The sequence below is a fragment of the Pseudophryne corroboree genome, chromosome 2, assembly GCF_028390025.1.
Source record: "Pseudophryne corroboree isolate aPseCor3 chromosome 2, aPseCor3.hap2, whole genome shotgun sequence".
NCBI classification, from domain to species: Eukaryota; Metazoa; Chordata; class Amphibia; order Anura; family Myobatrachidae; genus Pseudophryne; species Pseudophryne corroboree.
In genome coordinates this window covers 16,016,117-16,040,786 of record NC_086445.1, presented here as the reverse complement: position 1 = coordinate 16,040,786, position 24,670 = coordinate 16,016,117, and the positions used below count along the sequence as shown (strand labels likewise).

At 50.5% G+C, this 24,670-nt stretch overlaps 1 protein-coding gene across 1 annotated transcript in view; it reads right to left on the bottom strand.

Moving 5' to 3' along the window:
- Nucleotides 1-23,265, bottom strand: part of RHOG (ras homolog family member G) — an 80,288-nt gene extending 57,023 nt beyond the window's left edge. Inside the window, exon 1 of the mRNA XM_063950848.1 lies at nt 23,082-23,265. The gene's annotated coding sequence lies outside the window, so the exon portion shown is untranslated. The remainder of the gene's footprint in view (nt 1-23,081) is intronic.
- Nucleotides 23,266-24,670: the final 1,405 nt, after the last annotated feature.

The window sequence follows — 24,670 nt, the reverse complement described above, 5'->3', positions numbered from 1 at the left end:
GTAGGTGTATAATCTGCAGTAGGTGTATAATCTGGACCAGGTATATTTACTGTACTGCAGTAAGTGTATAATCCGCAGTAGGTATATGATCTGCAGTAGGTGTATATTCCGCGCTACAGTTGGTGTATAATCTGGAACAGGTATAAAATCCGCAAGTAGGTGTATAATCTGGATCAGGTGTATGTTCCACAGTAGGTGTATAATCTGGATCAGGTGTATGTTCCACAGTAGGTGTATAATCTGGATCAAGTGTATATTCCACAGTAGGTGCATAATCCGCAGTAGATGTATAATCTGGATCAGGTGTATAATTCGCGATAGGTATATAGTGTCGAAGTCGAAAAAATAAGATTTTACTCACCGGTAAATCTATTTCTCGTAGTCCGTAGTGGATGCTGGGTACTCCGTAAGGACCATGGGGAATAGACGGGCTCCGCAGGAGACTGGGCACTCTAAAGAAAGATTTAGGTCTACCTGGTGTGCACTGGCTCCTCCCCCTATGACCCTCCTCCAAGCCTCAGTTAGGACACTGTGCCCGGAAGAGCTGACACAATAAGGAAGGATTTTGAATCCCGGGTAAGACTCATACCAGCCACACCAATCACACCATATAACTCGTGATAGGAACCCCGGTTAACAGTATGATAACAATGGAGCCTCTGAACAGATGACTCGCAATAACAACCCGATTTTTGTAACAATAACTATTTACAAGTATTGCAGACAATCCGCACTTGGGATGGGCGCCCAGCATCCACTACGGACTGCGAGAAATAGATTTACCGGTGAGTAAAATCTTATTTTCTCTGACGTCCTAGTGCAGGCTTGTCCAACCCGCGGCCCGCGGGCCGCATGCGGCCCAAGTCGGCTAGTAATGCGGCCCAGGAGCAGCGCTGCAGCAGAGGTTTTTTTTTTTTTTTTCCCGAGTACGGACACCACATGTGAGGCTGAGCCGGCCCCAGCAGGCTGTCAGCACATCCTGATTGGATTGCTGCTGCTGGGACCAGCACCAGCTCACGCCCTCTCCGCTGTCAGTCACAGGGGTATATTTACTAACATTCGTAATTTTCGGAAAAAGGTCAAAGTTCAATCACGAATGACATCGAAAGTGTAAAACTGCAACTTTTTGAATTTATTACGACTAATTTACTAAGCTGTCGTATTCTGCATTTTCATTTGTTCCGATGTCGATGTCATTCGTGTTTTTTTCCCGTTTTTTACGGCAGTGATTAGCAAAACACTGCCGACTTTATCACAATGAATCTCGGCCGGATCTGTGTGATCCGTGCTGGGGTTCATTTTTTTTTTTTTAAAATAAACACTGTAAAATCACAAAAAAAAAAATGCGTGGGGTCCCCCCTCCTAAACCAAACCAGCCTCGGGCTCTTTGAGCCGATCCTGGTTGCAGAAATATGGGGAAAAAATTGACAGGGGTTCCCCCATATTTAAGCAACCAGCATCGGGCTCTGCGCCTGGTCCTGGTTCCAAAAATACGGGGGACAAAAAGAGTAGGGGTCCCCCGTATTTCTAAAACCAGCACCGGGCTCCACTAGCTGGACAGATAATGCCACAGCTGGGGGTCACTTTTATATAGTGCCCTGCGGCCGTGGCATCAAAAATCCAACTAGTCACCCCTGGCCGGGGTACCCTGGGGGAGTGGGGACCCCTTCAATCAAGGGGTCCCCCCCCCAGCCACCCAAGGGCCAGGGGTGAAGCCCGAGGCTGTCCCCCCCATCCAATTGGCTGCGGATGGGGGGCTGATAGCCTTTTGTGAAAATGAAAAGATATTGTTTTTAGTAGCAGTACTACAAGGCCCAGCAAGCCTCCCCCGCATGCTGGTACTTGGAGAACCACAAGTACCAGCATGCGGCGGAAAAACGGGCCCGCTGGTACCTGTAGTACTACTACTAAAAAAATACCCAAAAAAAGACAAGACACACACACCTTGAAAGTAAAGATTTATTACATACATCCACACAAACATACAAACATACTTACCTATGGCCCCACGCAGGTCGGTCCTCTTCTCCAGTAGAATCCAAGGGGTACCTGTTGAATAAATTAAACTCACCAGCTCCAGGGTCCCAGGCTCCTCGTAGCATCCATTTGTAATCCACGTACTTAAATAAAATAAAAAAACGGACACCCGAGCCACGCACTGAAAGGGGACCCATGTTTGCACATGGGTCCCCTTTCCCCGACTGCCAGAAACCCACTCTGACTTCTGTCTAAGTGGGTTTCTTCAGCCAATCAGGGAGCGCCACGTTGTAGCACCCTCCTGATCGGCTGTGTGCTCCTGTACTGACTGACAGGCAGCACGCGGCAGTGTTACAATGTAGCGCCTATGCGCTCCATTGTAACCAATGGTGGGAACTTTCTGCCCTGCGGTTGACCGAAAGTGACCTCACCGCTGAGCAGAAAGTTCCCACCATTGGTTACAATGGAGCGCATAGGCGCTACATTGTAACACTGCCGTGTGCCGCCTGTCAGTCAGTACAGGAGCACACAGCCGATCAGGAGGGTGCTACAACGTGGCGCTCCCTGATTGGCTGAAGAAACCCACTTAGACAGAAGTCAGAGTGGGTTTCTGGCATTCGGGGAAAGAGGTCCCATGTGAAAATATGGGGCCCCTTTCAGTTCGTGGTCGGGACTCCGTTTTTTTATTTTCTCAAGTACGTGGATTACAAATGGATTTGAAGAGGACCGATCTACACTGGATTTTGTGAGTATAATTTTTTCAACAGGTACCCCATGGATTCTACGGGAGAAGAGGACCGACCTGCGTGTGAACATAAGGTAAGTATGTGTATATGTTTGTGTGGATGTATGTAATAAATCTTTACTTTCAAGGTGTGTGTGTCTTGTCTTTTTTTGGGTATTTTTTTAGTAGTAGTACTACAGGTACCAGCGGGCCCGTTTTTCCGCCGCATGCTGGTACTTGTGGTTCTCCAAGTACCAGCATGCGGGGGAGGCTTGCTGGGCCTTGTAGTACTGCTACTAAAAACAATATCTTTTCATTTTCACAAAAGGCTATCAGCCCCCCATCCGCAGCCAATTGGATGGGGGGGACAGCCTCGGGCTTCACCCCTGGCCCTTGGGTGGCTGGGGGGGGGACCCCTTGATTGAAGGGGTCCCCACTCCCCCAGTGTACCCCGGCCAGGGGTGACTAGTTGGATTTTTGATGCCACGGCCGCAGGGCACTATATAAAAGTGACCCCCGGCTGTGGCATTATCTGTCCAGCTAGTGGAGCCCGGTGCTGGTTTTAGAAATACGGGGGACCCCTACTCTTTTTGTCCCCCGTATTTTTGGAACCAGGACCAGGCGCAGAGCCCGATGCTGGTTGCTTAAATATGGGGGAACCCCTGTCAATTTTTTCCCCATATTTCTGCAACCAGGATCGGCTTAAAGAGCCCGAGGCTGGTTATGCTTAGGAGGGGGGACCCCACGCAATTTTTTTAAGAAAATAACCACTTTCACACCCCTTCCCACTGATATACATGCACGGATCTCATGGATCCCTGCATGCCTATACAATCACGGATTAAAAAAGCAGGTCTGTTTTTTTTAGCACTTTTTTACGAGTTGTAATTTTTCACGGCAGTGTTTTATTTTTTTTTGCTTTGCACTTCTTAGTAAATGACCGAGATTCATACTTAAACAGCCGCGTTTTGACCGATGGTGTATTCATTCGTAATTATTTTCATGGACTACCCAAAAAATACGAATGCCCTCATCACTGCCGTGATTTGAGTTTAGTAAATTACCGAGATGACACTTTGATGAAAAAACGGCATCTCGGTCAAAATCGGGACCTTAGTAGATATACCCCACAGTGTAGCCCTCCTCCGCTGCATAGCGGCACACGTGACTGAGCAGCGCGAGAGTAGAGGAGCCCAGCAGAGAAGTTGGTTGTACAAGAACACGTAAGTGAGCCGGGGGTGGGTGTCTGTCCGTGGCCGCGCCGCTGTACAGTGTCCCATGGGGGGGGGGGAAATCAAGATCTGAAGTCCTGCGCCGCTGTACAGTGTCCGGGGAAGGGGGGGGAAATCAAGATCTGAAGTCCGTGGCCGCGGCCTGCGCCACTGTACAGTGTCCTGTACAGACGTCCCTCCCGTAGTACAGCAGAGAGGAGCGGCGGACGGAGACGGAGGCAGCGCTGCAGGAGCGGTAAGTATGTGTCTGTGTGTGTGTTTTTTTTTTACAGCTACAAGGGGCACAGTACAAGGGGGCAGCTACAGGGCCACAACTACAAGGTGCACAGTACAAGGGGGCAGCTACAGGGCCACAACTACAAGGTGCACAGTACAAGGGGGCAGCTACAAGGGGCACAGTACAAGGGGGCAGCTACAGGGCCACAACTACAAGGGGCACAGTACAAGGGGGCAGCTACAGGGCCACAACTACAAGGTGCACAGTACAAGGGGGCAGCTACAGGGCCACAACTACAAGGTGCACAGTACAAGGGGGCAGCTACAAGGGGCACAGTACAAGGGGGCAGCTACAGGGCCACAACTACAAGGGGCACAGTACAAGGGGGCAGCTACAGGGCCACAACTACAAGGTGCACAGTACAAGGGGGCAGCTACAGGGCCACAACTACAAGGTGCACAGTACAAGGGGGCAGCTACAAGGGGCACAGTACAAGGGGGCAGCTACAGGGCCACAACTACAAGGGGCACAGTACAAGGGGGCAGCTACAAGGGGCACAGTACAAGGGGGCAGCTACAGGGCCACAACTACAAGGGGCACAGTACAAGGGGGCAGCTACAAGGGGCACAGTACAAGGGGGCAGCTACAGGGCCACAACTACAAGGGGCACAGTACAAGGGGGCAGCTACAAGGGGGCAGCTACAGGGCCACAACTACAAGGGGCACAGTACAAGGGGGCAGCTATAAGGGGCACAGTACAAGGGGGCAGCTACAGGGCCACAACTACAAGGGGCACAGTACAAGGGGGCAGCTACAAGGGGCACAGTACAAGGGGGCAGCTACAGGGCCACAACTACAAGGGGCACAGTACAAGGGGGCAGCTACAGGGCCACAACTACAAGGGGCACAGTACAAGGGGGCAGCTAGTGCTACAGGGCCACAACTACAAGGGGCACAGTACAAGGGGGCAGCTACAGGGGCACAACTACAAGGGGCACAGTACAAGGGGCGCAGCTACAGGGGCACAACTACAAGGGGCGCAGCTACAGGGGCACAACTACAAGGGGCACAGTACAAGGGGCGCAGCTACAGGGGCACAACTACAAGGGGCGCAGCTACAGGGGCACAACTACAAGGGGCACAGTACAAGGGGGCAGCTACAGGGGCACAACTACAAGGGGCGCAGCTACAGGGGCACAGCTACAAGGGGCGCAGCTACAGGGGCACAACTACAAGGGGCGCAGCTACAGGGGCACAGCTACAAGGGGCGCAGCTACAGGGGCACAACTACAAGGGGCGCAGCTACAGGGGCACAACTACAAGGGGCACAACTACAAGGGGCACAGCTACAGGGGCACAACGTCAAGTTGCACAGTACAAGGGGCGCAGCTACAGGGGCACAACTACAGGGGCACAACTACAAGGGGCGAACATCTTCCCGCGTCAGTGAGGGCATAATATTCATTCATTCGTTTGTAAGTATAATTTTCATTTTTATAGGTACCGACCCTTTTGGATTCTACTGGACAAGTGGACGTGACCGGCGTGGGATGTAGGTAAGTAATCTGTCTCTCATTCAGGTATCGTTACTGTTATTTTATTTTATGTGCGGCCCAAACCAAATTTTCATCTTCTAATGTGGCCCAGGGAAGGTGAAAGGTTGGACACCCCTGTCCTAGTGGATGCTGGGTACTCCGTAAGGACCATGGGGATTATACCAAAGCTCCCAAACGGGCGGGAGAGTGCGGATGACTCTGCAGCACCGAATGAGAGAACTCCAGGTCCTCCTCAGCCAGGGTATCAAATTTATAAAATTTTGCAAACGTGTTTGCCCCTGACCAAGTAGCTGCTCGGCAAAGTTGTAAAGCTCTTGGCTGCCCAGGACCTGGTGAAGGTACAGCTCTATAGGGGGAGCTTCACAAATACCCTTGTACGCTATTTACTGTGCCTTCCTGGAAGGTCATTTGTGGTACGCATTTTAAGTGTAAAATATTGTTTTTTGAATAAATTTGTAGAAGTCTGCACCATGATTCCCCATTATTTGTTTTGCATGTACCTAGACTGAGGAGCTAGACAAAGAATCATATACGGTGGGGACGACTTACTACAAATATTAAGAAGGATACCAGATAAGAGACTTATTGCTTTTTCTTTGATCCGGATTATTGGACTTTGATTGGACTTTATACATTTCATGATATTATCACGAGACTTTTTCTTTTGTTGTACATTTTCTGCGATAAATAAGACGGATGTTAAAATTTAAAAACCCTGAATAAGGTGGTCTATACATTTCCTCCAGAATTTAGGAGAAATATCTGTACTTATACATATTAAACGTGGAGAGATCTGTCTGATAGAAAAATCAACTTACATATAATTAGAAAAATTGGTTAAGGTTTTAATCACACCAAATAAGGTGTGCTATATACCCTTTCCAGTGCGCAGGAACTTTTTCCCCTTTTTTTGTATTGTAAAGCCGAGACCCCTCGGGCAGCCGCCCAAGATGAGCCCACCTTCCTTGTGGAATGGGCTTTCACATTTTTAGGCTGCGGTAGTCCCACCGTAGAATGCGCCAGCTGAATAGTGCTACAAATCCAGCGCGCGATAGACTGCTTAGAAGCAGGTGCACCCAGCTTGTTGGGTGCATATAGAACAAACAGCGAGTCAGTTTTCCTGACTCCAGCCGTCCTGGAAACATAAATTTTCAGGGCCCTGACTACGTCCAGAAACTTGGAATCCTCCAAGTCCCTAGTAGCCGCAGGCACCACAATAGGTTGGTTCAAGTGAAAAGCTGACACCACCTTCGGGAGAAACTGAGGACGAGTCCTCAACTCTGCCCTATCCATATGGAAAATCAGATAGGGGCTTTTACAGGACAAAGCCGCCAATTCTGACACCCGTCTGGCTGAAGCCAGAGCCAACAACATAACCACTTTCCACGTGAGATATTTTAAATCCACAGTCTTAAGTGGCTCAAACCAATGTGATTTTAGAAATTCAAAGACCACATTGAGATCCCAAGGTGCCACTGGGGGCACAAAAGGAGGCTGAATATGCAGGACTCCCTTGACAAAAGTCTGAACTTCAGGCAGTGAAGCCAGTTCTTTCTGGAAGAAAATCGACAGGGCCGAGATCTGGACCTTAATGGACCCCAATTTGAGGCCCAAAGTCACACCTGCTTGCAGAAAGTGTAAGAAACGACCCAGTTGAAATTCCTCCGTTGGGGCCTTCTTGGCCTCACACCAAGCAACATATTTCCGCCATATTTCCGCCAATAATGCTTTGCGGTGACATCCTTCCTGGCATTGATCAGGGTAGGGATGACTTCCACCGGAATACCTTTTTCCTTCAGGATCCGGCGTTCAACCGCCATGCCGTCAAACGCAGCCGCGGTAAGTCTTGGAACAGACAGGGTCCCTGCTGCAGCAGGTCTTGTCTGAGCGGCAGAGGCCAAGGGTCCTCTGCAAGCATCTCTCGAAGTTCCGGGTACCAAGTCCTTCTTGGCCAATCCGGAGCCACGAGAATAGTTCTCACTCCTCGCCTTCTTATTATTCTCAGTACCTTGGGTATGAGGGGCAGAGGAGAAAACACATAAACCGATTGGTACACCCACGGTGTCACTAGAGCGTCCACAGCGATCGCCTGAGGGTCCCTTGACCTGGCGCAATATCTTTTTAGCTTTTTGTTTAGGCGGGACGCCATCATGTCCACCTGTGGTTTTTCCCAACGGTTGACCAGCATTCGGAAAACTTCTGGATGAAGTCCCCATTCTCCCGGGTGGAGGTCGTGCCTGCTGAGGAAGTCTGCTTCCCAGTTGTCCACTCCCGGAATGAATACTGCTGTCAGTGCTAACACATGATTCTCTGCCCATCGGAGAATCCTTGTGGCTTCTGCCATTGCCCTCCTGCTTCTTGTGCCGCCCTGTCTGTTTACATGGGCGACCGCCGTGATGTTGTCTGACTGGATCAGCACCGGCCGGTTCTGAAGCAGGGGTCTTGCTTGACTTAGGGCATTGTAAATGGCCCTTAGCTCCAGAATATTTATGTGAAGTGAAATCTCCTGATTTGACCATAGTCCTTGGAAATTTCTTCCCTGTGTGACTGCCTCCCAGCCCCGAAGGCTGGCGTCCGTGGTCACCAGGACCCAGTCCTGTATTCCGAATCTGCGGCCCTCTAGTAGATCAGCCCTCTGCAGCCACCACAGCAGCGACACCCTGGTTCTTGCCGATAGGGTTATCCGCTGTTTTATCTGGAGATGGGACCCAGACCATTTGTCCAACAGGCCCCACTGGAAAGTCCTTGCGTGGAACCTTCCGAATGGAATTGCCTCGTACGAAGCTACCATCTTTCCCAGGACTCGTGTGCATTGATGTACCGACACCTGTCCCGGTTTTAGGATGTCTCTGACTAGAGATGACAACTCCTCGGCTTTTTCCACTGGAAGAAACACTCTTTTCTGGTCTGTGTCCAGAATCATTCCCAGGAACAGAAGACGTGTCGTCGGGACCAGCTGTGACTTTGGAATATTGAGAATCCAGCCGTGCTGTTGTAGCACGTCCCGAGCAAGTGCTACCCCTACTATCAACTGTTCCTTGGACCTCGCCTTTATCAGGAGATCGTCCAAGTACGGGATAATTGAAACTCCTTTCTTGCGAAGGAGTATCATCATTTCGGCCATTACCTTGGTAAAGACCCTCGGTGCCGTGGATAACCCAAACGGCAGCGTCTGGAACTGATAGTGACAGTCCTGTACCACAAATCTGAGGTACTCCTGGTGAGGAGGGTAAATGGGGACATGTAGGTACGCATCCTTGATGTCCAGGGATACCATGTAGTCCCCCTCCTCCAGGCTCGCAATAACCGCCCTGAGCAATTCCATCTTGAACTTGAACCTTTTGATATAAGTGTTCAAGGATTTTAAATTTAAGATGGGTCTCACCGAACCGTCCGGTTTCGGTACCACAAACATTGTGGAATAGTAACCCTTTCCTTGCTGAAGGAGGGGTACCTTGATTATCACTTGCTGTGAATACAGTTTTTGAATAGCCACCAACACTGCCTCCCTGGCAGAGGGAGTTGCCGGTAAGGCAGATTTTAGGAAACGGCGGGGGGGAGACGTCTCGAATTCCAGTCTGTACCCCTGAAGTACTACTTGAAGGACCCAGGGATCCACCTGTGAGAGAGCCCACTGTGTGCTGAAATTTTTGAGACGGGCCCCCACCGTACCCGGGTCCGCCTGAGCAGCCCCAGCGTCATGCTGTGGACTTACCGGACGCAGGGGAGGACTTCTGCTCTTGGGAACTAGCTGTGTGTTGCAGCTTTTTTCCTCTACCTTTGCCTCTCAGCAGAAAGGATGAGCCTCTAGCCCTCTTGCTTTTCTGGGGCCGAAAGGACTGTACCTGATAATACGGTGCTTTCTTTTGCTGTGGGGCAGCCTGTGGCAAAAAGGTCGATTTCCCAGCAGTAGCTGTGGACACGAGGTCCGAAAGACCATCCCCAAACAGTTCCACCCCCTTATAGGGCAAAACCTCCATGTGCCGCTTTGAGTCGGCATCGCCAGCCCATTGCCGAGTCCATAACCCCCTTCTGGCGGCAATGGACATAGCGCTTATTCTTGATGCCAGCCGGCAAATATCCCTCTGTGCATCACGCATGTATAAGACTGCATCTTTTATATGCTCAATCGTCAGCAAAATATTGTCCCTATCCATGGTATCAATATTATCCGACAGGGAATCTGACCACGCAGCAGCAGCACTGCACATCCATGCTGATGCAATGGCTGGTCGTAATATAATGCCTGTGTGTGTGTAAATAGCTTTTAGGGTAGCCTCCTGCTTTCTATCAGCAGGTTCCTTCAGGGTGGCCGTATCCGGAGACGGTAGTGCCACCTTCTTTGATAAGCGTGTCAGCGCCTTATCTACCCTAGGGGGTGTTTCCCAACGTGACCTATCCTCTAACGGGAAAGGGTACGCTGCCAATAATCGTTTTGAAATTATCAATTTCTTATCAGGGGAAGTCCACGCTTCCTCACACACCTCATTTAATTCCTCAGATGCAGGAAAAACTACTGGTAGTTTTTTCTCACCAAACATAATACCCTTTTTTGTGGTACCTGGGGTATTATCAGAAATGCGTAAAACATTTTTCATTGCCTCAATCATTTAACGGGTGGACCTATTGGAGGGTACACTTGTCTCGTCATCGTCGACACTGGAGTCGGTATCCGTGTCGACGTCTGTATCTGTCACCTGAGTTAGCGGGCGTTTTAAAGCCCCTGATGACATTTGAGACGCTGGAACAGGCACAAGCTGTGTAGCCGGCTGTCCTATATCGTCAAACCTTTTGTGTAAGGAGTTGACACTTTCACGCAATTCCTTCCATAAGTCCAGCCACACAGGTGTCGACCCCGCAGGGGGTGACATCACATTCACAGGCATTTGCTCCGCCTCCACATCATTTTCCTCGTCATACATGTCGACACAGCAGTACCGACACACAGCAGACACACAGGGAATGCTCTTAGAGAGGACAGGACCCCACAAAGCCCTTTGGGGAGACAGAGGGAGAGTATGCCAGCACACACCAGAGCGCTATATATCACAGGGATATCACCTATAGAAGTGTGTTTTCCCTTTATAGCTGCATAAATATAGTTATACTGCGCCTAATTTGTGCCCCCCCTCTCTTTTTTACCCTTTTCTGTAGTGCAGGACTGCAGGGGAGAGCCAGGGAGCTTCCTTCCAGCGAAGCTGTGAGGGAAAATGGCGCCAGTGTGCTGAGGGAGATGGCTCCGCCCCTTTTTCGTCTGGCTTTCTCCCGCTAATGTAAAAGTTCTGGCAGGGGTTAAAAAGCACCTATATAGCCCCTGGGGCTATATATGGTGCCAGTTTGCCAGCCAAGGTGTTAGTATTGCTGCTCAGGGCGCCCCCCCCCCCCCCAGCGCCCTGCACCCATCAGTGACCGCAGTGTGTGGTGTGCATGAGGAGCAATGGCGCACAGCTGCAGTGCTGTGCGCTACCTTGGAGAAGACAGAAGTCTTCAGCCGCCGATTTTCTGGACCACCTTCTTGCTTCTGGCTCTGTAAGGGGGACGGCGGCGCGGCTCCGGGAACAGACGACGAGGTCGGGTCCTGTGTTCGATCCCTCTGGAGCTAATGGTGTCCAGTAGCCTAAGAAGCCCAAGCTACCACCACTTAGGTAGGTTCGCTTCTTCTCCCCTTAGTCCCTCGATGCAGTGAGCCTGTTGCCAGCAGGTCTCACTGAAAATTAAAAACCTAAACTATACTTTCTTTCTAGGAGCTCAGGAGAGCCCCTAGTGTGCATCCAGCTCGGCCGGGCACAGAAATCTAACTGAGGCTTGGAGGAGGGTCATAGGGGGAGGAGCCAGTGCACACCAGGTAGACCTAAATCTTTCTTTAGATGTGCCCAGTCTCCTGCGGAGCCCGTCTATTCCCCATGGTCCTTACGGAGTACCCAGCATCCACTAGGACGTCAGAGAAATATTGCAGTACACACATCATGTACAAACTACACACAGATGGCCTCTGTGCGCGTACTTGTTTTGCTGTGCATGCGCATATTCGCAATTTGCGTATGGTCGCTCCCGCGGTCCTGCGTATTAGCGCGTGGTATGAGTAATTACGGTAGTGTTTGTAATCGCATGGAAAAGCCATAAACACACATTACATATTTAATCCAAATAGAGCACAATGTACACATAGTCTCCCTGCACCACATCAGCAAGTTACAACAGTTTAAATGGTATTAGAACAAAGGGATTCACCTTTACAGGATAGGAGGGGACAGAACTAGGTTATAAGGTGGTGTTTGGTATCCAGCTGTAGGGTATTTTAAGAGCAATATTCCGGTGTTGGTTTGCAGAAGATCGCACGCTCCTGCGAATAGTTATGCGCAGGAGCAGAATATAAATATTAACTGTATTTACTGTACATTTGGTATGCGGCGGGAACCCAGAGGAGAACATCTGCAACTGCACCTGGAACAGACATCGCCCACCTATTCAAACCGACCTATGACCTCTCCTGTACTGTAAATCACCATCCCTGTGTCCAATGGACAAAGAGATTACAGTCTCCATTGTGTTAGGTTTTGGACAAATGTATAAAAAGCCAGCTGCAGGCCAGGTCACTATCACAGACTCTGAAGGTCATCTACCTTGATGACTGAGGACCGGGCCAGGAAGCGCAGGTGAAACCAAAACGTATGTACCATTGACTGTAGCCATTTTTCTATTGTATTGTATTGTTGTTATTGTAACCCCCTTTCAGCAATTATATGTTGGTGTGTCGGAACCCAGCATCTTAAATACAATCTGGTGTCGTGTCTCTTTTCCCTGCTAAGGTTATAAGTGTATTTCAGTCACACGTGTAGCTGCTAAGTGCTCACGGAGTGTCTTTGGGTGTGTACGCACTGCGTGTACTTTGTACAGCCAGCGCGGCGTTTGTACGCAAAGTACGTACACGGTACGGGGCTTTGTACGCTAACGGTGTAAAAAGTACGTAGGCTAACGTTTGATCACAGCGGCTGCAGTGGCTCCATTTTAAAGTGTATTTAATGTGTTTTTAAAGTGTTGCTTTTAGTCCTGTATGTAAATCGACATTTACAATAGTCTGGACCAGGTATATATACTGCAGTAGGTGTATAATCTGCAGTAGGTGTATATTCCGCACTACTGTAGGTGTATAAACTGGACCAGGTATATAATCCACAGTAGGTGTATAATCTGGATCAGGTGTATATTCCGCACTACCGTAGGTGTATAATCTGGATCAAGTGTATATTCCACAGTAGGTGTATAATCTGGATCAGATGTATAATCCGCAGTAGGTGTATAATCTGCAGTAGGTGTATATTCCACATTACATTAGGTGTATAATCTGGAACAGGTATATAATCTGCAGTAGGTGTATAATCCACATTACAGTAGGTGTATAATCTGGAACAGGTATATAATCTGCAGTAGGTGTATAATCCACATTACAGTAGGTGTATAATCTGGAACAGGTATATAATCCGCAGTAGGTGTATCATCTGGATCAGGTGTATAATCCGCAGTAGGTGGATAATCTGGATCAGGTGTATAATCTGCAGTAGGTGTATCATTTGGATCAAATGTATAATCTGCAGTAGGTGTATCATTTGGATCAAATGTATAATACGCAGTAGGTGTATAATCTGGATCAAGTGTATATTCCACAGTAGGTGTATAATCTGGATCAAGTGTATATTCCACACTAGGTGTATAATCTGGATCAGGTGTATAATCCGCAGTAGGTGTATAGTTTGGACCAGGTATATATACTGTAGTAGGTGTATAATCCGCAATAGGTGTATCATTTGGATCAAGTGTATAATCTGCAGGAGGTGTATAATCTGGATCAGGTGTATAATACGCAGTAGGTGTATAATCTGTATCATCTGTATAATCCGCAGTAAGTGTATAATCTGGATCAGGTGTATAATCCGCAGTAGGTGTATAATCTGGATCAGGTGTATAATCTGCAGTAGGTGTATAATCTGGACCAGGTATATAATCCGCAGTAGGTGTATAATCTGGATAAACTATAATACGCAGTAAGTGTATAATCTGGATCAGGTGTATAATACGCAGTAGGTGTATAATCTGGATCAGGTGTATAATCCGCAGTAGGTGTATAATCTGGATCAGGTGTATAATCCGCAGTAGGTGTATAATCTGGACAAGGTATATAATCCGCAGTAGGTGTATAATCTGGATAAACTGTATAATCCGCAGTAAGTGTATAATCTGGATCAGGTGTATATTCCACAGTAGGTGTATAATCTGGATCAAGTGTATATTCCACAGTAGGTGTATAATCTGGATCAGGTGTATATTCCACAGTAGGTGTATAATCTGGATCAGGTGTATAATACACAGTAGGTATATAATCTGGATCAGATGTATAATCCGCAGTAAGTGTATAGTCTATAGACCATGCCGTCACATCAGCACTTCCTATAAGAGAATCCGCCTCGATGCTACAAAGCACAGGAAGGCAGCTCGGCGGGTTGAGGAAGCCGTAGCGGACGTGTCTCATCTCTTTGTTCTCCATCTGACAGAAGCTGCCACTGCACCGCTGTCATTTTCAAAAAGTCAAAAAGAAAAACAGAAAACAAAAGCAGCTCCTGGTTATGTCACCGGCTTCCGGTTCACGCCATAGAGCTGAGACTCAAGAGACAACGTAGAAACGCCGTCCTGCCCTACTGAGTGTCCCACATAGTGACTCCACCGAGCTCTTCCATTCTAGTTACAGGATATAACTCAACACAGCCCCCGAATCCCCCTAATTCTATGTATTCCCCTCACAGGAGTGTATTTATCACTAATTGCATTCACAGTGGGATCAGGATGTGACTTTAGCGCTCAGAATCACATTGCAGTATGTATGTGATTACACCGAGGAAAAGTAATATGGAGCAACAGCACCGACAGGGGATGTGAAAGAAGTATATTTACTCGCATGTGCCGGGGAATACTCTGCCGACTGGATTTGCGATCTGTAGCCCATAGACTACACAGCACAACGCCATCTTCAGATGGCGGCAGCTGCAGGGGCTGTGCTCGGGGATGCTTCACGTTCCACAGCTTGGTGAATCTGACAGCGCTGCTTCCCATAGAACCCCCTGGGAGCTGCGGCTGCTGTCAGGAATGGAGATATCTGCTGCGGTCCCTCTGTGACACATGGGGGCGATACTAAAAATGTGTGGTCACCCCGCAAAACGGGTGTTTTCAGGGAACACACGCACACTCCAATCACTACAGTCACATACAAACCATCCCCTTCGATCAGGGCTGACAGGAATTGTGGGGCCCCGGGATTTACAAAATGGACAGAGCCCCCATTCAACCAAAAAAAAAAGATTCTGCCACACCGCTCCAACCCTATGTGATGTCACACACCGCGCCGTTACATATAGGTGGAGCATTGCAGACCCGCAGGAATGATTCAAAGAGAGCTGATGCAAACAAGCCTTCCCTACGCATCAGCCCACTGTAAGGGCCCGGGACTGCAGTCCCTGCAGTCCCCCCCTGATGACAGCCCTGCCTTCAATCACTACAAACAAGCGCACAAACAAACACACACACACACACACACACACACACACCATCCCTTCCAATCACTACACACACACACACACACACACACACACACACACACACACACACACACACACACACACACACACACACCCACCCTATCCAGTCACTACACACACACACACCCACACACACACACCCCATCCAGTCACCACACACACACACACACACACACACACACACACACACACACACACCATCCCTTCCAATCACTACACCCACACACACCCCATCCAGTCACCACACACACACACACACACACACACACACACACACACACACACACACACACACACACACACACACACACACCATGCCTTCCAATCTCCATCCAATCTCCCACCAGACCAATAGAATCCGTTCTCAGTCACACACCATCCCATCCAATATATGACAAGATCTATAGATTCCGTACTCAGACACTATCCCACCGGATCCATAGTGATGAAGAGCTATGAGTTAATAAGCGTCACAATATCCCCAGCCGCCCAGTGAGTGTCTGCACAACAGGAACAGAGCCTCACTTCTTGTTTTCTAGACTAGTTACAAGCCGGGAGCTGCACTGTGTTGGTTCTGGGGCCTGTTTATCATAGATCCCGTATTCAATGTGATCTGGGCATGATCTTACCACCCAGGATCACAATGCGGTATGCAATCTATCAGATCATTTCCAGATGGCGGAATCTGCGCGGGCCAATACCGTCAATGCTTCACATTCCGGATATTGGTAAGTCCGGCTGCATCCCCCTCCGCCTATGAGGGATGGAGAAATGGCAGCAGGTATCGGAGATGTCTGACGCAGTCCCTCCTTCATCCGTTCACGTGACAGCTAATATTAGCAGCTAACCTCAAATAAAAGGGGTGTTTCTATCTGGGGAATAGTGGTGAATATGCAATGATATATTGGCCCCTGCAAGTGGAAGCAAAGGGCCTAATTCAGTAAGGATTGCAAATTCTAATAAGCAGAATTTACAATCCTTTTCCTGACATGCAGACCGTCGCGCTCCCCCCTCGATGAAGTAGAAATTGCGATCGCCTCACAATTTCTGCTTCATTGTAGAAATTAGTGGAGCCTCCTGCCGGCGCAGTTTAGCTGTGCCGGCAGGAGACCCATCGCCATGTTCGCGATCGCGTCGCGCAGCCGCCACGATCACGCCCCCGACATGCCCTTATTCGCGCAGCACTGCCCCCGTTCGTCCGGCCACGCAACGCTCCGTCTCCTCCCCGGAAACGGAGCCTTGACCCGCCCGCACCCCCCCTCCTCCAGCGACCACATCTGCCTGATTGACCGGCAGAGGCGATCACATTTTCTGCACCCCTCCCCCGCAGAAAATGCAGAAATGGGCAACCTGAAATAGGCCCTAAATCTGCATTTTTCTTTTCATTTATCAAACTCCACCCTGAAAATGTGTGGGCTACGTTACAGCTCTCTCATTTCCGGGTCACCCCTGTGAGATGGGAGGAGGGCTGGTGACTGTGGCAATGCATCACATGTTCCACCTGTAGTCTGGGATTAACGACCAGTCACAGATCTTACGCGCTCCCATACGCACCGAGGCGAGTCCCGGAATACTGCAGAGTTCTGGGATCATACAATCATTTCCAGCAAAACTCCAGCGAGTGGTAAGTGGTAAACATTAAATTATGCAACATTTACGTCCGCCTCGGGTGCAGTTTCCTAAATACCTCTCATTGCATAGGGGCTTATTCATGAGACACACAGTAGACGATGGCCGGCAGGTACCACTTGGGGCCCAGCGGAATTTTCTGCCAGCATAATGGTATGCTGCGTTGGGCTTGCAGACCTCCGCTTACTTGTAGCTTAATGTACAGACCACATTCCAAGACCTTGTTCCACGGCATCCTCCTCCCACATGTGTGAAAGCTGATCTAACGTAATGGCATGCCCCACTCATGATTTCTCCACGCATTTCTCTATTTTAGTCATCTGGCCTGAATTCACGTGAGAAAAACAACACTTTTATGATCAGTATAATCCTGCCCCAGATGTTGCAATCCAAAAAGTTGCAGAACTAGTTGTGAAGCGTTATGTCCCGTGAGCGGGTCATCTGTCAGCACCGTGTACTGTCATTATAACACAAGGTATCAGAATATTACATCCTGGGTGAATGGAGTACTTTGAGGAAGATATAAATATTGTATTCTCCCTCAGCTAACACTCTGCACAATAGTTTAGAGCGTCAGCTCTGCAGACCAGCATTCTCTACAGGATAGAGAAGACAGAGTGGTCACATGGTGACAGGCTGAGGGCACGGGGGCTTGTAGTAACACTACAGCCACACAGCTGGGAATCCCTGGGCCGGTGTCTGCGTCCTGTAGGTCACTGTGCATGCATGATGCCCCCTACAGGGTGCTCTCATCAGCTGAGCTGCTCCATTACACGGCAACTAACTGTAAGGGAGGGTCAGCGATGAAAGCCAGAAACCACAAGTTAATGAAGACCGGCTGGCTCGCCAAAATGACTTAACTCTTCATTTAACTGACGTAGTAGAAATAAGCTGAATATTCCGATAAGGCGTCATGACCGCCCCCAGTTATCACTTCCCCCTTTTATATCCTGTACAGTGTCTCGGGGATTACATTAACCCTCTCCCCCCTGGTTCCTGTATACCCTTGCTCATAGTACTATCCTCAGACACAGGGGGAGATACGTCAAACCTTGCAGGGAGATAAAGTATAAAGTACCAGCCAATCAGCTTCTGTCATTTTACTGTTTGTGTTTGACAAATGACAGAAGCTCGTCGGTTGGTACTTTATCTCTATTTTATCTCTCTCCAAAGATTGATACATCTCACTCAAGATCGGTCAGTATTAAAGGTAAAAAGATGCCTGGTATTTGGCGCTGTGACCCAGGCGACAGGTTATGATATAACACATGACCGCGATTAAACATCTATTGTCGATTATTTCCTTACACGCCGTGTTACGCCTCTCATTCATCGCTTCCTGACACCATGAAGATATCTCCTATGGAGCAGCCCCCAGCGTGGGCACCTAAAGCAGCCAACTTTACATGATGATCCACTTGCCCGCCGGGCATTGATTGGTCCTTCTCCTGCCCCTTCACAGGGCTATCACTGGAACATTTCCAGAGCATCTCAACCTAACCTGTTCCTGGGTGTAGCTGACAAGATGGTTACACAGATATGGTGTGACCGAGCCCCAGTGGTATTTCATACAACGTCTCTCACTCACTGTGCGCACGGAGGGGCCTAATCCAGAGAGAGGAGGAAACGTAGCTCTAAGGGACAGTCTATACCCCTGGCAAATCCACGCTGAGCTGCAGGGGACGCATCTACAATGTACAGGCAGGTTCTGGATTTGGGAGGGGGGCACATCCTAGCTCAGATGTAAGTCCCAGTTCCCAATGTCGGCGTGAGCTACATCCAGAAGCCGCCAGCACTGTGACTGTGCCCCACTTATACAATACCACGGTTTGCCAGCCCCTTACCCCTAGACCAGGACCATGGACGCATCTATAAATTACTGGGTGTCAGAACAATTTGGAACGGGGCTTTCCCAGCCACCTTTGTGCTATCCTAACACTGCAAGACACAGGGGGTCATTCCGAGTTGTTCGCAGCCAGCAACTTTTTGCTGCTGGTGCGATCAGCTAATCGATCGCTTGTGCAGCCCTGCTTAGCTAAAAAAGTTTTGTGCAGTGGAAGAGTAACCCTGGAGCTACTTACCCTGTGCGACGGATCCAGCGACGTTCCTCCCGGCTTTGACATCAGACATCCGCCCTCCGTTTGCCTGGACACGCCTGCGTTCAGACGACCACTCCTCGAAAACGGCATCCAACGGTGAGTATCCGCCCCGGAACGCCTCTCCGCTGTCAATCTGCTTGCGATCGGCGCTGCGCCTTCTTTTTTTGCTGTGCGCGTTGTTGCGGGCAACGACGCGCGTGCGCAGTTCTGACCCATTCGCACCGCGCACCGCAGCGAAGAACCGCTGCTTGCGCACGGGTCGGAATAACCCCCACTATATCTTGGGAGGACACTAGCAATAGGAAACCCAGGCAGGAGGCTAGGGCGACAATATTTTGGGGGTGCCTAAAACCATCCATGGGGTATAACTACAACGCAGCAGCTTTTGCATATTATAAAAGCGCAGCTAATGCATTTTGAGGTCAAACCCGTGGAGAAGCAGCAACTTGCAGAAAACCGCCACTTGGTAACTATAGCCCAAGGAGGCGCAGCCAGCGCTTCTCACCTGCCTGCTGCTGCGCTCCACGTCAGTGCTAGGCTGGGAGTGCTGCGCTGGGCTGCGAGGTCACAACCAGGTGCCGCACTCCTGGGGAGCTGAGGATGGCGTCCCCGCATCCCGCCAACCAACCATCAGGGATGGTGGTGCAGTACTAGAGGCGCTGGACTGTAACTGCACAGCACTGACCCTGGGCTGCAGTGTCGGACACACAGTGCAGGAGGGGGGCTTAGCACACACAAACATACGTGTTATGCTGTATGTAATATATGTGCTGGCTGTTAAAACCGATCGTTGGGATCCCGGCAAGCACAATACAGACGACAGGATCCCGACGGGGGCACCATACCGCCACCGATATACCCATAGAGGGAGAATTGAACCTGTGGCGAGCTAAGTTCGCCACCAAGCCCGCAGCGTGGCGAGCGCAGCGAGCTCTCAAGGGGCTTAGTTGTGCTCGCCTCCCTGCCAGCATTCCACCCCTCGGGATACCAATGTCGGCATAATGACATTCGGCATCCCATGCTGCGGTAAATCATACCAAACCAAATCCCAGGGATCGGCAGCGCTATGTGTATCATCGGTAACTCTGCAATAGACTTCACTCTCCTTCCACGGTAAGCCTGTCCGCACACTACCATTGGCTAGTTTCCCAGGAGTCACCATGGCCAGCGATGGCAACAATAGCCGGGGTGACTGAGATGGCAGCAATGGCCGGGGTGACTGAGATGGCAGCGATGGCCGAGGTGACTGAGATGGCCGGCGATGGCCGGGGTGACTGAGAGGGCAGCGATGGCCGGGGTGACTGAGAGGGCAGCGATGGCCGGGGTGACTGAGATGGCAGCGATGGCCGAGGTGACTGAGATGGCCGGCGATGGCAGGGGTGACTGAGAGGGCAGCGATGGCCGGGGTGACAGAGGGCAGCGATGGCAGGGTTGACTGAGAGGGCAGCGATGGCAGGGGTGACTGAGATGGCAGCGATGGCCGAGGTGACTGAGATGGCAGCGATGGCCGAGGTGACTGAGATGGCCGGCGATGGCAGGGGTGACTGAGAGGGCAGCGATGGCCGGGATGACTGAGAGGGCAGCGATGGCCGGGGTGACTGAGAGGGCAGCGATGGCCGGGTGACTGAGATGGCAGCGATGGCCGTGGTGACTGAGATAGCAGCGGTGGCCGTGGTGACTGAGATGGCAGCGGTGGCAGTGGTGAATGAGATGGCAGAGATGGCCGGGGTGACTGAGAGGGCAGTGATGGCCGGGGTGACTGAGAAGGGTCAGCGATGGCCTGGGGTGACTGAGAAGGGCAGCGATGGCTGGGGTGACTGAGATGGCAGCGGTGGCAGTGGTGAATGAGATGGCAGCGATGGCCTGGGGTGACTGAGAAGGGCAGCGATGGCTGGGGTAACTGAGAGGGCAGCGGTGGCCGTGGTGACTGAGATGGCAGCGATGGCTGGGGTGACTGAGATGGCAGGGGTGACTGAGAGGGCAGCGATGGCCGGGGTGACTGAGAGAGCAGCGATGGCTGGGGTGACTGAGATGGCAGGGATGGCCTGGCTGACTGAGAAGGGCAGTGATGGACGGGGTGGCTGAGATGGCAGTGATGGCCGGGGTGACTGAGATGGCAGGGATGGCCTGGGTGACTGAGAAGGGCAGTTGTGGACGGGTTGGCTGAGAGGGCAGCGATGGCCGGGGTGAATGAGATGGCAGCGATGGCCGGGGTGACTGAGAGGGCAGCGATGGCCGGGGTGACTGAGATAGCGATGGCTGGGGTGACTGAGATGGCAGCGATGGCCGGGGTAACTGAGAAGGGCAGTGATGGCCGGGGTGACTGAGAAGGGCAGTGATGGCCGTGGTGACTGAGATGGCAGCGATGGCCGTGGTAACTGAGAAGGGCAGTGATGGCCGGGGTGACTGAGATGGCAGGGATGGCCTGGGTGACTGAGAAGGGCAGTTGTGGACGGGGTGGCTGAGAGGGCAGCGATGGCCGGGGTGAATGTGATGGCAGCGATGGCCGGGGTGACTGAGAGGGCAGCGATGGCTGGGGTGACTGAGATAGCGATGGCTGGGGTGACTGAGATGGCAGCGATGGCCGGGGTAACTGAGAAGGGCAGTGATGGCCGGGGTGACTGAGAAGGGTAGTGATGGCCGGGGTGACTGAGACGGGCAGTGATGGCCGGGGTAACTGAGAGGGCAGTGATGGACGGGGTGAATGAGAGGGCAGCGATGGCCGGGGTGACTGAGAAGGGCAGTGATGGCCTGAGGTGACTGAGAAGGGCAGTCATGGCCGGGGTAACTGAGAAGGGCAGTCATGACTGGGGTAGCTGGGGGCATCAGTCGGCCCTGGACCATGTATAAGCTGACCTCCAGTGTAGAACCCTGGGACAGATTGTCCAGCAGAATGACTGGGTCGCCTTGTGTAACTTCCTGTCAGTTCTCAGAGCAGGCACACATCACACCCGCAGCACAGCCGCAACAACATGACAACAGTAGGATTATAAAGATGAAGTCTACACGTCTGTCTGAAGGGACACGGCCCCTGTTTCACATGTGAGATCCTCATCCTACCCTTAGATGTCAGACCAGCTCTTTGGCCCTGGAAAATAATTCAGGTTTCTCACAGACCACTGCCATATTTCTGTAAAAGTCTAGCCCCTAACTCAAGTCACTGCCTTGCAGGGTCGGACTGGCCCACAGGGGTACCAGGGAAACCACCGGTAGGCCCCACTGACTCAGTGCCCACTCCTTCCTCTAGGGATCAGGTTCCAGACTGTGCACTTGTATTATACATGGTAGATATGTTGCATTACACTGCACTAAACTATTGTGTATTTCAAGCCTCTTTGGAGGCTGGCCACACCCCCTTTGTAGGTTGGCCACACCCCTAAGTATGGGCCCCTATAACCGCATCCCCCTGGTGGGCCCTTCATGCTCCAGTCCGACACTGCTGCCTTGAACCTATAGTGCAGTTGCCCTGTTAGCAGAAAACTTTGTTCCACAATAAAATGATCAGTAGTATCACTATATTATTATATTTATTATTAGTGCGTTTATCAGCCAACAGAATTGGGATTATATACGTGAATAAAAATGAGACGTAATTTCCCGGTACAAAACACCATATGAGGAGACCTAAGCAGTCTTAGGAGCTTGCAATCTAGCTTTCCCCGGAATTAATACACAGAAAACTAAAATACAGTATATATATATATATATATATATGCAGTAACCTGCACTGATGACGCAAATTCCAATGTTGACCTCATACAGCACAGAAGAGCTTGCAATCTAGATAAATATGCATTTCCCCCATATACCAGGCACCGTGCAGTCCAGCTGGTTTTGCTCACAGTGAGATCCCCAGGTCAGGGAGAACCACTACACCCCCACCTTCAGCATCATGTAGAGGAATGTGGAGAGAAGTTACACAATTCCCACTGTCTGTACAGGAGACTGTGTATCAAACCAGACGCTGCGCCTACCGAAACATTCTCCCTGGGCTCAGAGTATTCCCCCCACTTCTCATGGGACCCCCCAACAGCTACAGGAATTACTGTCATACACTCACCACTCATATCTCTGTGTAGCTCCTCTGGGTGCTTGGAGCTGTCTTCTGGATGTGCGGGCCTCGTCTGGGCTAGAAGTGCCTCTTGGGGTGTCCTGTGGGCAGCTACAGGCAATATGTGCTGCGGGAGCCTGGACAGATGCTGCTAGTAATTGTCCAGGGCGTTTAATGCTGGGAGAGTCAGTGTAAAAGTCTGCAAAGCAGAAGGAAGTGAGAGAGAGGAGGAAGTTAGGAAACAGAACTAGCTACAGTCACAGCAGCCAGTCCCTGCTGGGTCCCTGCTCCCCTGCCCTGCCCTGCCAGAGCATTATATACTGTATACTATATACATATACACACACATATACAGGCCAGTCCCTGCTGGGTCCCTGCTCCCCTGCCCTGCCAGAGCATTATATACTATATACATATACACAAACATATACAGGCCAGTCCCTGCTGGGTCCCTGCTCCCCTGCCCTGCCCTGCCAGAGCATTATATACTGTATACTATATACATATACACACACATATACAGGCCAGTCCCTGCTGGGTCCCTGCTCCCCTGCCCTGCCAGAGCATTATATACTATATACATATACACACACATATACAGGCCAGTCCCTGCTGGGTCCCTGCTCCCCTGCCCTGCCCTGCCAGAGCATTATATACTGTATAATATATACATATACACACACATATACAGGCCAGTCCCTGCTGGGTCCCTGCTCCTCTGCCCTGCCCTGCCAGAGCATTATATACTGTATAATATATACATATACACACACATATACAGGCCAGTCCCTGCTGGGTCCCTGCTCCCCTGCCCTGCCCTGCCCGAGCATTATATACTGTATAATATATACATATACACACACATATACAGGCCAGTCCCTGCTGGGTCCCTGCCCCCCTGCCCTGCCCTAGCATTATATACTGTATAATATATATATATATATACACACACATATACAGGCCAGTCCCTGCTGCGTCCCTGCTCCCCTGCCCTGCCAGAGCATTATATACTGTATAATATATACATATACACACATATATACTGGCCAGTCCCTGCTGGGTCCCTGCTCCCCTGCCCTGCCAGAGCATTATATACTGTATAATATATACATATACACACACATATACAGGCCAGTCCCTGCTGGGTCCCTGCTCCCCTGCTCTGCCCTGCCAGAGCATTATATACTGTATAATATATACATATACACACATATCTACAGGCCAGTCCCTGCTGGGTCCCTGCTCCCCTGCCCTGCCCTGCCAGAGCATTATATACTGTATACTATATACATATACACACACATATACAGGCCAGTCCCTGCTGGGTCCCTGCTCCCCTGCCCTGCCAGAGCATTATATACTATATACATATACACACACATATACAGGCCAGTCCCTGCTGGGTCCCTGCTCCCCTGCCCTGCCCTGCCAGAGCATTATATACTGTATAATATATACATATACACACACATATACAGGCCAGTCCCTGCTGGGTCCCTGCTCCTCTGCCCTGCCCTGCCAGAGCATTATATACTGTATAATATATACATATACACACACATATACAGGCCAGTCCCTGCTGGGTCCCTGCTCCCCTG